Source organism: Salvelinus sp. IW2-2015, linkage group LG16, assembly GCF_002910315.2.
Source record: "Salvelinus sp. IW2-2015 linkage group LG16, ASM291031v2, whole genome shotgun sequence".
In the NCBI taxonomy this organism is placed as follows: Eukaryota; Metazoa; Chordata; class Actinopteri; order Salmoniformes; family Salmonidae; genus Salvelinus; species Salvelinus sp. IW2-2015.
The window spans coordinates 26,185,092-26,197,489 of NC_036856.1; positions in this window are offsets into that span (position 1 = coordinate 26,185,092).

Consider the following 12,398-nt stretch of genomic DNA (forward strand, 5'->3'; position numbering starts at 1 on the left):
GGTAGTTTTTAATAGTGGATTCTAAGATTTGTATTTGATCATGTATATGTTTTTGATCTTTGTTCTTTGTTATAGAGCCAAAAAGATTGGAGAAGTAGTCTATCCATACATCTCCATTTTGGATAGATAACTCTTCGTGTTATTGTTTGTTTAGTGTGTTCCATTTTCCCCTCTCCCTCTCTCTCTCTCTCTGTGCTGTGCAACCAACTGACGCACGGACACAGAAAATAGAAACAACTCTGATCTCAGTATTCTCTTATTCCTGTCCATTTGGTTTTACTCCACACCACTAACCTCCTCTCTTTTTATCTGTCCTGGCTTCAAATGCACCTTCTCTCTCGTCCCTTATTTCCTTCTACCGTACACAAAGTTGAAAGGAACCAGACTGAGTATTTTGGAGTTTTTTTTGCTTTGTTCGAGTTTTGGTCAGGCACAGTTTTTCAGTGCTGCAAAAATGCACTTACCATTGTATGTTCTACATCATGCAAGGTGGCATTTGCAATGCACTGGTGCTCCCATCTCATCTTGTTTCCCCTACTCTCCTCTTACAAGAGTAATGTGTGCTTTTTCTCCATCACTCTGGCCCAGACAGGCACTAAAGAATAAACAGTTTCACATATTTAAGCACACAAATACCCTGAGTCAGAGAGGAGCACATCTATTACATCTGTCTGTCCCTCCCCACCCTGAGCTCCCTCCCCTGGCCTGGCCGCTTGCCGAACGTCCCTCCCCACCCTGAGCTCCCTCCCCTGGCCTGGCCGCTTGCCGAACGTCCCTCCCCACCCTGAGCTCCCTCCACTTGCCTGGCCGCTTGCCAACGTCCCCTGGCTAGCTCTTATCAGCTCCAGGTGCCCAAGTACTTTACCTCAGTAAAACCATCTGGGTGCCAAAAAAACATTACATCAATACAGTGAGTGTCATTGTGGGTCAGGAGGTGATGAGGTAGCTGGAAGCAGGCATCACTGTCTGAGTTGTGGTGGCATAAGTGCTCCCTTCCTCTTTCTTGTTGATTGCGTAATGTGCTCAAAAAACAACCCAGTAATGATAAAGGAGGACAGTCTATTTAGATTTTCTCTGCTCTGACAAATTAATGTGGGAAAATAATGGTGTGTCTGATGTTAAAGGGTTGTTCCATTATCCTGTCAGTCTGATCACAGTGTCTGTTCTGCTGCTCCTTCTGGCCCATGCAGCTACACACAGACCTGACAACAGACGTTTGCATGAGCAGTAAACAATAGCTTCAAAAGCAGCCTTTTAAAACATATGGGATTGATAGTATTATCTGTCACAGTGACAAACAGAGCGAGAGAAAAACATGAGCACAAGACATACCATGTGTGTCGAATGAGAGGGACATGATCAGAGAGAAAAAAAGAGAGGGAGACAGAATGATGGAGAGAAAGAAAAAGAGATATTGAGTGTGCCTCAACAGTGAGGTGTCCCAGCCCCAGCCTCAACTCCATCCCCAGCCTCAACTCCAGCCCATACCCAGCTCCAGCCCATACCCAGCTGCAGCCCCATCCCCAGCTCTAGCCCATCCCCAGCTCCAGCCCATCCCCAGCTGCAGCCCCATCCCCAGCTGCAGCCCCATCCCCAGCTCCAGCCCCATCCGCAGCTCCAGCCCATCCCCAGCTGCAGCCCCTCCAGCACCAGCCATCCACAGCTGAGCCCATCCCCGCTCCAGCCCATCCCCAGCTGCAGCCCCATCCCGCAGCTCCAGCCCATCCCAGCTGCAGCCGCCATCCCAGCTCCAGCCCATCCCCAGCTGAGCCCCATCCCCAGCTGCAGCCCCATCCCCAGCTCAGCCCATCCCCAGCTGCAAGCCCATCCCCAGCTCCAGCCCATCCCCAGCTCCAGCCCATCCCCAGCTCAGCCCATCCCAGCTCCAGCGCATCCCAACAGCGCAGCCCATCCCCAGCTCCACACCAGCTCCAGCTCCCATGCCCCATCAGCTCCAGCCCATCCCGTGCGCCCCACCCAGCCTCAGCCCATCCCACTCCAGCCTCTTTCAGCCCATCCCAGCTCAGCCCATCCAGCTGCGAAGCCCATCCCCAGCTCCAGCCCCATCCCCAGCTGCAGCCCCATCCCCAGCTCCAGCCCATCCCCAGCTGCAGCCCCATCCCCAGCTCCAGCTCCAGGCTCAGTAAGTGGTGTCCCGGTGGTCTGGGTCTCACAGTTACCAGAGCGTTTCTGTTCCACCAGATAACACTGCTCCTGCTCACGCCAGCCACCAAATGAAGATGAATACACTTAATCTCCTCCGCCAAAACTCTCCCCCTTTGTATTGACATCTCACTAAATCTAATTCTAATTCAAACCAGTTCAATGGTAGCAGCACTCTCACCCAACAATTAATACAGTTCAATTACTGGTGGTGTTCTCCTGGAACATATTAACACAATGATAGATGTGGGCCTCAAACCAGTTCTATTGCACTCAGTTATCCAAGAGATTCCTATGTATGTTCCTTGCCTACAAAAATTAGCAGTATGTGACTCACCGTGTGTGTGTCTGTGTGTGTGCGTGCAGGGTGTCTAAAGAGCCATATAAGTGTGTGGGGCAGTCTCATTGTCCTGCTCCACTGTCGACCCCTGCCTGCCCTAGCCTGGCTGACACATGACCCACGTGACTACACAGCAAGTCAAGAAGATTTAATTTCACCCCCTCAGTCCTCGCACTAGCCACTTTCCCTCGGGGAATCCCAGTTGCAACCGGATGCAGTTTCATTGCCATCTTAAGTGGAGGTCCAATTCACAAACATTCCCCCCGTCGGCCTTCGATTTAGCTTGAGGGAGCGAGTGAAGAACTTGGATCACTTGTGGGGTTGATATGACTTGCCTGACTAAATAAATTGGATGCAAGAATGGTGATTTTTCTGTATTTTTCTATGTGGCTGACGCAGGCACACATAATAAATCCATGAATAGCGGTAGCATTAATCTCACTWTTTGAATCTCACAATCTGTGTTTTTATAATGAGAAAGCGACCAAAAACGAGGTTTATTTTGTAATGGAAGGATTTTTATGAAAATCCGAGTTGAAGCCAGCATTAGATGTTGTCGAATCATCATAACTGCATGTGGTTTTACTGCAACAGAGTAGCACAACATCCTTCAATTGAAGCAGGGGGAAACAAACTAAAGTGACCACATCTCTCACAAATACGGATCAAAATGAAATCACTGATAATTGTAAGGGAGCAGGAGAACTTATAAATTGGCAACAATAACCACCAGATTGAATTTGAATTTTTCAACCACCAGTATTGGAATTTCTGAGCGTCAAATTCAAGTTCACGTAGGCTACCTCAAGCCCCTTGAATTGTTTAAAATTGCAGGTTTAACATGGAAACTAAATGTACTTGTCATGATATTTCATTACCGGATCATAGTGTGAAGTCCACTAGGTTATGTAATTTGTTGAACCAGGTTAAAGGCAGTATTGATTTAGGTTTTAAGTGTCAAGGTAAGGCTACTCTTTCGGTTATAGGCATTCGATTTTGCAATTGCATACATTTTGGGGGATTCGTGTGCCCATGAAAACTGTTTTCACCCTGTAACATATAGAGACACACACTTTTAAGTAGTTACACTGCATTTACTAAAAACTGTCTGACAGCTCTTACAGGGTTCAAGTTCAATGTCTAATTTAACTGATTAATGCTTAATATATGATATAATATATGATATAATAACAACTTATACTGCCAAAAATGGAAGGACAGAAAGTAATGTTTTATGTCACATGATTTTTGACAAATCCGTCAACCATAAGAAAGCTTTATAGAGGTTTTAAAGCAACTCGTGAATTGTATTCAATATAGCTACAGTATGTTTCCCCCTATATCTTAATGTAAGGACATGAAAGAAATTGGCAGATTATTACTAATTATTTATCAACCGATCTCTGTCTCTCTGTCTGTGTGCTCAGTTCTCTTGAGTGGCATTAAGTCCTGCTGCTGTGAGGGACAGTGATTGTTTAAGGCTGGGATTTGGGGAGATAGATGTCAGTAGTTTGAGTAGAGACCTCCCCCTGAGACACACTGGATTCTGGGATGTCTGTCTGTTCGGCTCATACAGAACTGCAGTGGAATGATATAAGCAGACACACACACACACACACACACACACACACACACACACACACACTTATACACATCTAGATGTGTATAAGAGACAGCACACACACACACACACACACACACACACACACACACACACACACAACACACACGCTACAGAGAGTTGAGATTCTCCCAGGAGCAAGAGCTGGGAGCTGTGTTCCTGTTTAGTGTTTCTGAGAGCATCATTTTGGGGAGGTCTGTCGAGCGTTGGATGAATTAAGAGCTATAAATATTCATGAGTCTCTCCTCCTCTCTCTACCCTCCTGTGAACGCTTAGCCGCCCGTTCAAAAAGCCTTAGATCTCTCTATGAGCTAAGTTCCTCAGGGATGCTGGGTAATATTTACTGGGAAGGAATTTTGACATGTTTATAAGTATTTTCTTCCAGTATGATATTCACATAGAGACTAGGGCATGGCTGCCTCTGGTTAGTGTGGGTGGAGAAGTGGGAGGCTAGAATACAGTCAAACTTTGCACTAGCTCCAACTGAATGGTTTATTATCTTAATCTGTATTGAGATATTGTAGTTTGTTTGAACCCACGACCCTGGCATTGCAAGCACCACACTCTATCAACTGGGGACACTGCTTTGCTATGTTACCTTTCATTGTGACATCACTCTGCTTGTTCTGTTATCTTCCATTGTGCCATCACTGCTTGTTCTAAGTTACCTTCCATTGTGCCATCACTGCTTGTTCTATGTTACCTTCCATTGTGACATCACTCTGCTGGTTCTATTTTAACTTCCATTGTGACATGACATCACTGCTTGTTCTGTGTTAACTTCCATTGTGATATCACTGCTTGTTCTTATGTGACCTTATATTGTGACATAGCCCTGCTTGTTCTATGTTAACTTCCATTGTGACATTACTCTGATAGTTCCATCAGTGCTACCATCTATAATGACATAATACTACTGTCTTCCTCATGTTATTACTATTTGCGTTTCCATCGACTGTGACATCTTTATGCTCCAGTTTGGTTCTAGAACAACTGTTCCGCACTAATGCCAGTGTCACTCTGCTTGAGGTCACATATCCTCCTGATCCATCTGACCTTACAGTTATGTGGGGCTTTACAGCATCACAGCACATTGACCCAGAAAACAGGCATGTAAAAGAATGAATAGCATATGACATCATATGTACCAGAGATTAGTCAGAAGAGGGAAGTACTAAAATGGCTATTGACGAGTAAAAATAAAAGCACTAGTTTATACATATAATCACGTGCAGGATGCTATGGAGCTCTGAAATAGATGACTAGCAGAAGCCTTACCCGGCCAGTGCATGATGTCTTGGTTATACCCCAGGACTATTGGACAATGTATGTTTGTCATGCTGGGTGGTCCATATTGTGAGCAGTACTGTTAATATCTCTAGCACAAGCACAGAACGTACCATTACTGCCCCAGGTGTTAAGATAAAATAAAACACCAAAGCAACACTGTCCGATCATGTGGGAAATGTTTGGAAGAATCCGTGTATCACTGAAACGGCCTAGTGCATCGCTGAAATGACCCAGCGCATTACTGGAACGGCCCAGCGCATTACTGGAACGGCCCAGCGCGTTACTGGAACGGCCCAGCGCGTTACATAGTGATATCTGGCCCTTAGCGCGTTATCATTGGATAACGGGCCCAGCGCATTTACAAGGAAACGGCCCAGCGCATTACATGGAACGGCCCAGCGCATTACTAGGAACGGCCCAGCCGGCATATACAGAAGGGCGCCAGCGCAATTACAGAACGGCCAGCGCCATTACAGGAACGGCCCAGCGCATATACAGGAACGGCCCAGCGCATTACAGAACAGCCCAGCGCATTACAGGAACGGCCCAGCGCATTACAGGAACGGCCCAGCGCATTAACTGGAACGGCCCAGCACATTACTGGAACGGCCCAGCGCGTTACTGGAACGGCCCAGCGCATTACTGGAACGGCCCAGCGCATTACTGGAACGGCCCAGCACATTACTGGGGCTGAGCTTCCAGCCATCTAGGACGTACATGCCAGGCGGTGTCTGAGAAAGGCCAGAAACATTTCCAAATGGGAGCATGGACTGTTCTCAGCTTCTATCCCCTGGCCATAACACTGTTCAAATCAAATCAAATCAAATGGCTAACAACTACTGCTCCCTATCACACATGCTGCTGCTAAAATGATTTTTGACTAGATTTATTACCACCACTACACTGCTGTTCATTGATTATTGATTGTCATTACCATTAGTATCTATCTATTTATCCTGCTACTGGTCACTATTACTCCTGTTTACATGTATACTGTATATTACCATAAGTTTATTACCATAAGCATTTATATATTCCTGCTACCACACTCACACACTCATGCTAGCACCTACATACACACATTCCACACCACGCACACACCCACCTGCCGCTTATGCTGCCTAGATATTGTATATTGTGTGTATGTATTGATACAGTATGTATGCTATGTGCCGTTTTTACATTTATGTAGTTCTGTCCTTGAGCTGTTCTTGTCTATTAATGTTCTGTATTATGTTATGTTTCATGTTCTGTGTGGACCCCAGGAAGAGAAACTGCTGCTTTCGCAACAGCTAATGGGGATCCTAATAAAATAACAAAATACAAAAACGGTTTACTATTAATATTATTATTATTTATCCTGTTACCAGTCACTTTCTCCTAATCCCTGCCTACCTCAAATTCTCCAGTATCCCTGCACATTGTAAATGTGATATTGAAACTGACCCTGTATATAACTTCCTCTCCTACTTCTTTTCTTTTCTTTTTTTTCATACTATTTTGATATTTATTTATTTATTTATTATTATTATTTAATTTTTTAAATGTACCCCTTTTTCTCCCCAGTTGGTAGTTACAGTCTTGTCTCATCGCTGCAACTTCGGAGACTCGGGAGAGGCAAAGGTCGAGAGCCGTGCGTGAAACACAACCCAACCAAGCCGCACTGCTTCTTGACACAATGCCCACTTAACCCGGAAGCCAGCCACACCAATGTGTTGGAGGAAAAACCACACACCTGGCAATCATGTCAGCATGCTCTGCACCCGGCTCACCACAGAAGTCACTTGTGTGCGATGGGACAAGGACATCGCTGCCGGCCAAACCTTCCCCTAACCCAGATGACGCTGGGCCAACTGTGCGCCGCCCCATGGGTCTCCCGGTCACGGCTGGCTGCAACAGAGCTTGGACTCGAACCCAGAATCTCTAGTGGCACAGCTAGCATTGGGATGCAGTTCCTTAAACCCCTGCACCACTCGGGAGGACTACTATTTTGATATTGAATACTGCACTGTTGGGTATGGCTTGCAAGTTAAAATGTCTTAACCTCTCTGGGGTAGGGGGCAGTATTTTGACATCCGGATGAAAGCGTGCCCAAAGTAAACTGCCTGTTACTCAGGCCCAGAAGCTAGGATATGTATATAATTGGTAGATTTGGATGGAAAACACTCTAAAGTTTCTAAAACTGTTAAGATAATGTCTGTGAGTATAACAGAACTGATATGGCAGGCAAAACCCCGAGGACAAACCATCCCACCCCAAAAAAACATTCAGCTTACCACTATTTTCAATGGCTAGTATTTTAATAATAAGGCCAAGTCCTCCCAGATTGCAGTTCCTAGGGCTTCCACTAGATGTCAACAGTCTTTAGAAAGAGTTTCAGGCTGGTTTTTGGAAAAATGACCCAGAAATTGTAGTTTTTCTAGGTGGCTCCCATTTTGGCTGTAGTGTTTCCAAACGCGTGGAGGAAAGCGCGTTCTTTCTTATTTATCTCTGGTAATGAACATACTATTCTCCGACTTAAATTGTATAGTTTATTTGCGTATTAGGATACCAAGGTTTGATTATAAATGTTGTTTGACTTTTTGGGAAAAGTTTATTAGTAATGTTTGGGATTCATTTTGTATGCATTTTGATGGAGGGAAACTGAGTGGATTATTGACTGAAGCGCGCCAGCTAAACTGAGTTTTTATGGATATAAAGAAGGACATTATCGAACAAAAGGACCATTTGTGAGGTAACTGGAACCTTTTGGAGTGCCAACAGAAGAAGATCATCAAAAGTAAGGCATTTTTTATATCGCTATTTCTGACTTTTGTGTCGCACCTGCCTGGTTGAAATATGATTTTCATGCTTTTGTATGCGGGGCGCTGTTCTCAGATAATCGCATGGTTTGCTTTCGCCGCAAAGCCTTTTTGAAATCTGACACAGCGGCTGGATTAACAAGAAGTTAAGCTTTATTTTGATGTATAACACCTATATTTTCAAGAATGTTAAATATTTGAATTGAGTATTTTTGAATTTTGCGCTCTGCAATTTCACCGGATGTTGGCCAGGTGGGACGCTACCGTCCCCCGTACCGTAGTTAAGGATTGGACCCTTTTGTCAATTGCCGCCTAAAATGACATACCCAAAATCTAACTGCCTGTAGCTCAGGCAATGAAGCAAGATATGCATATTCTTGATACCATTTGAAAGGAAACACTTTGAAGTGTGTGGAAATGTGAAAGGAATGTAGGAGAATATAACATATTAGATCTGGTAAAAGAAAATACAAATACAAAGACAAAAACATTTATTTTTTGTACGATCATCTTTGAAATGCAAGATATTTTTGTCATTAGATGGCAGCAGTGTATGTGCAACGTTTTAGACTGATCCAATGACCCATTGCATTGCGGTTCAAAATGTTGTATCAAGACTGCCCAAATGTGCCTAATTGGTTTATTAATAACTTTTCATGTTCAAAACTGTGCACTCTCCTCAACCAATAGCATGGTATTATTTCACTGTAATAGCTACTGTAAATTGGTCAGTGCAGTTAGATTAACAAGAATTTAAGCTTTCTGCCAATATCAGATATATGTATGTCCTGGGAAATGTTCTTGTTTCTTACAACCTCATGCCAATCGCATTAGCCTATGTTAGCTCAACCGTCCCGCAGGGGACCCACCGATCCTGCATTTCACTGTACTTGTGTATGTGACAGATAAAAACAAGGCCAAGCCAGATAAATAGTGTCAGTATTAGAAAGATGAGAGGAGGCAGGATAAGGAAGGGAATGAAGGGGAGAGAGACACTGTGGTAAAGCAATATGAAACTGTATGTGTGAGTCAGAGAAGAAAAGGAATGAACAAGTGACAAAGAGAGGAAGAAGGGAAATAATGTGCAGAAAGTAGGGCCTTTTAAGCTTCCTTGGTCAGGGAGGAGAGGAAGGGGAGGAGGAATAAGGGGGTATGAGAAGCAGGTAGAGAGATTGTGGGATGATGGGGAGAATTGAGCCTGGGATTAATGGATGTGTGTAAAATGAGACCAATGAGGCCAAGAGTGACACTTGGAGCTCTGCCCCCCTCACCCCTCCCTCCCTCAAACCTCCCTCCCCCTCCCTCAGTCCACCTCTCTCTGACATTGAGCAGATGTGGAGGTTAACATCACTAAAAGCGGGGGGAATGGGGGAGAGGGGGTTTAGGCCAGACAGTAACATAAACAGACCAGTCATACATAAACATACATAGCACACACAGACAATGATAGACCGACAAACAGATGCAAAAATACGCATGTAAACAAAGGTCACAGGACTATAAATACTGAAACGTAATCCCCGGCTTTATGGTAAATCATGGTCATGGAAATTCAGAATATCATATAAACCTAGTTTTTCAGATTTGATATAATCCAGTTTTCTGTGTAAAATGATTCAGAGAGATGATGTCATGTTCTGGTTGTTGTCTCTCCCTAGCCTGAGCTTGGTTCTATAGTAGAGGTATGCCAGACTGTTCAGCTGGAAACAGCAAGGCATTGTGGTGGCAGGTAGCCTAGTGGTTAGAGCATTGGGCCAGTAACCGAAAGGTTTCTAGATCAAATCCCTGAGCTGAGGGGTCTCCCGACCCCTCCTGTCTCAGCCTCCAGTATTTATGTTGCAGTAGTTTATGTGTCGGGGGGCTAGGGTCAGTCTGTTATATCTGGAGTATTTCTCCTGTCTTATCCGGTGTCCTGTGTGAATTTAAGTATGCTCTCTCTAATTTTCTTTCTTTCTTTCTTTCTTTCTTTCTTTCTTTCTTTCTTTCTTTCTTTCTTTCTTTCCGGAGGACCTGAGCCTAGACCATGCTCAGGACTACCTGGCCTGATGACTCCTTGCTGTCCCCAGTCCACCTGGCCGTGCTGCTGCTAGTCTCATCCAATTCTGCCTGCGGCATATGGAACCCTGATGTTCACCGGACGTGCTACCTGTCCCAGACCTGCTGTTTTCAACTCTCTAGAGACAGCAGGAGCAGTAGAGATACTCTGACTGATCGGCTATGAAAAGACAACTGACATTTACTCCTGAGGTGCTGACCTTTTTCACCCTCGACAACCACTGTGATTATTATTATTTGACCCTGCTGGTCATCTATGAACATTTGAACATCTTGGCCATGTTCTGTTATAATCTCCACCCGGCACAGCCAGAAGAGGACTGGTCACCCCTCATAGCCTGGTTCCTCTCTAGGTTTCTTCCTAGGTTCTGGCCTTTATAGGGAGTTTTTCCTAGCCACCGTGCTTCTACACCTGCATTGTTTGCTGTTTGGGGTTTTAGGCTGGGTTTCTGTACAGCACTTTGAGATATCAGCTGATGTAAGATGGGCTTTATGAATAAATTTGATTGGATTTGATTTGAGCTGAAAAGGTAAAAAATATGTTGTTCTGAACAAGGCAGTTAACCCACTGTTCCTAGGCTATCATTGTAAATAAATAAAAATCTTAACTGACCTAGTTAAATAAAGGTTCATTATAAAAAATAAAAGTGTCTTTACGCTCTATGTACCAGCATCCTGGACCCACTGTAAGGCACACACATACAGCGAGAGGCAGATACTGAACATCACATTTTAAATTCTACAGTCTGCCAAAACAGAGACCAGACACAAAGAGAGAGAGGGAGATATACAAAGTAGAGCCAAAGAAAAATAGAGAAAAACTTCAACCAATATACGCCAGTCTGGGAAAATGCCGGAAATGTCAAGCTTGTATTGTATTTAAGGTTCAAAAAGTCTTCTGAAGCTTGTAATTTCCAGTAAAAAATTTCAGACTTGATTTTCCCAAATGAAAAATGTATCAACCCCTTCAAAATATGTAATTAATTATAATCTACATAATAATGCACATTTCCTGTTTTTGCTGCAGGATCATTTTCTTGTTGTAACAAACTGACTTTTATCTGTAGAAATCTGGCACTTAGCGATAACAAATTGGAACCAAACTTCAACATTTCACATCGCAATATTATGACTGCAAAACAATTGAGGAAAGTGTAAAAGGGGCTTAACTACAAGAGGTTAACATGTAGCTAGTAAGTACCCATCTAAGATGGCTGTCTGTTTGTTATTCTGTCTAATTTGGAACAAGCCCTAAGAGAGACCATGTACAGTGGCCATTGGGAGATGAGGGGGGTGGGTGAGGGAGAGAGTGAGTGAGTCAATGACACTGGGTCCTTGGCCTGGTCCTAATCCCACCTCTACTAGCTAATTCCGGGGAATGGATGGATAGATGGATGGGCTGCATGGACTGTATATGATGCTAATGGAAAAAGTCCATTGATTGTGGTGAGGGTCTATTTTTAAACTGAAATGATAACATAATTCAGAGAGTATCAATAAATTGATGGAAGGAGAGACAACCAGTGCCATACCCATCCTTTAAACATGTCAACAATTACCCAGGGAGCTGTGTGTGTGTGTGTGTGTGTGTGTGTGTGTGTGTGTGTGTGTGTGTGTGGTGTGTGTGTGTTGTGTGTTGTGTGTGTTGTGTGTGTTGTGTGTGTGTTGTGTGTGTGTGTGTGTGTGTGTGTGTGGTGTGCTTGTGCGCGTGCGCGTGTGCGTGTGTGTGTGTGAAAGTGCATGTCTCCTTTTGTCATGTGGGGGCTGTGTATTGCATTGAAAGATGGAAAACAAGAGCTGTCTAACAGCCACAATACAATAAAACATGGGCATGGAACTGCTGGAGCAGGAAATTATTTACAGACGAAATTCCATACATTTTTGGGGTAATTTTTACCACCAGAACAAATAAACTCTGTGGTCATTAGGCATATGCTGAATCTCTTTAATTAAAGCATGAGCACCTCCACAGAACACGGAAACATATTTTCCTTCTCACAAGAAGGAAAATCTTGAGACAGTTATTTTGATGAAGAATACAGGGATTATAAAGGTAACTGCCAAAATAATGTAAACACTTGAGTAAATCAGGTATACAAAGTATATCGTAAGCAGGTGATTCCACACA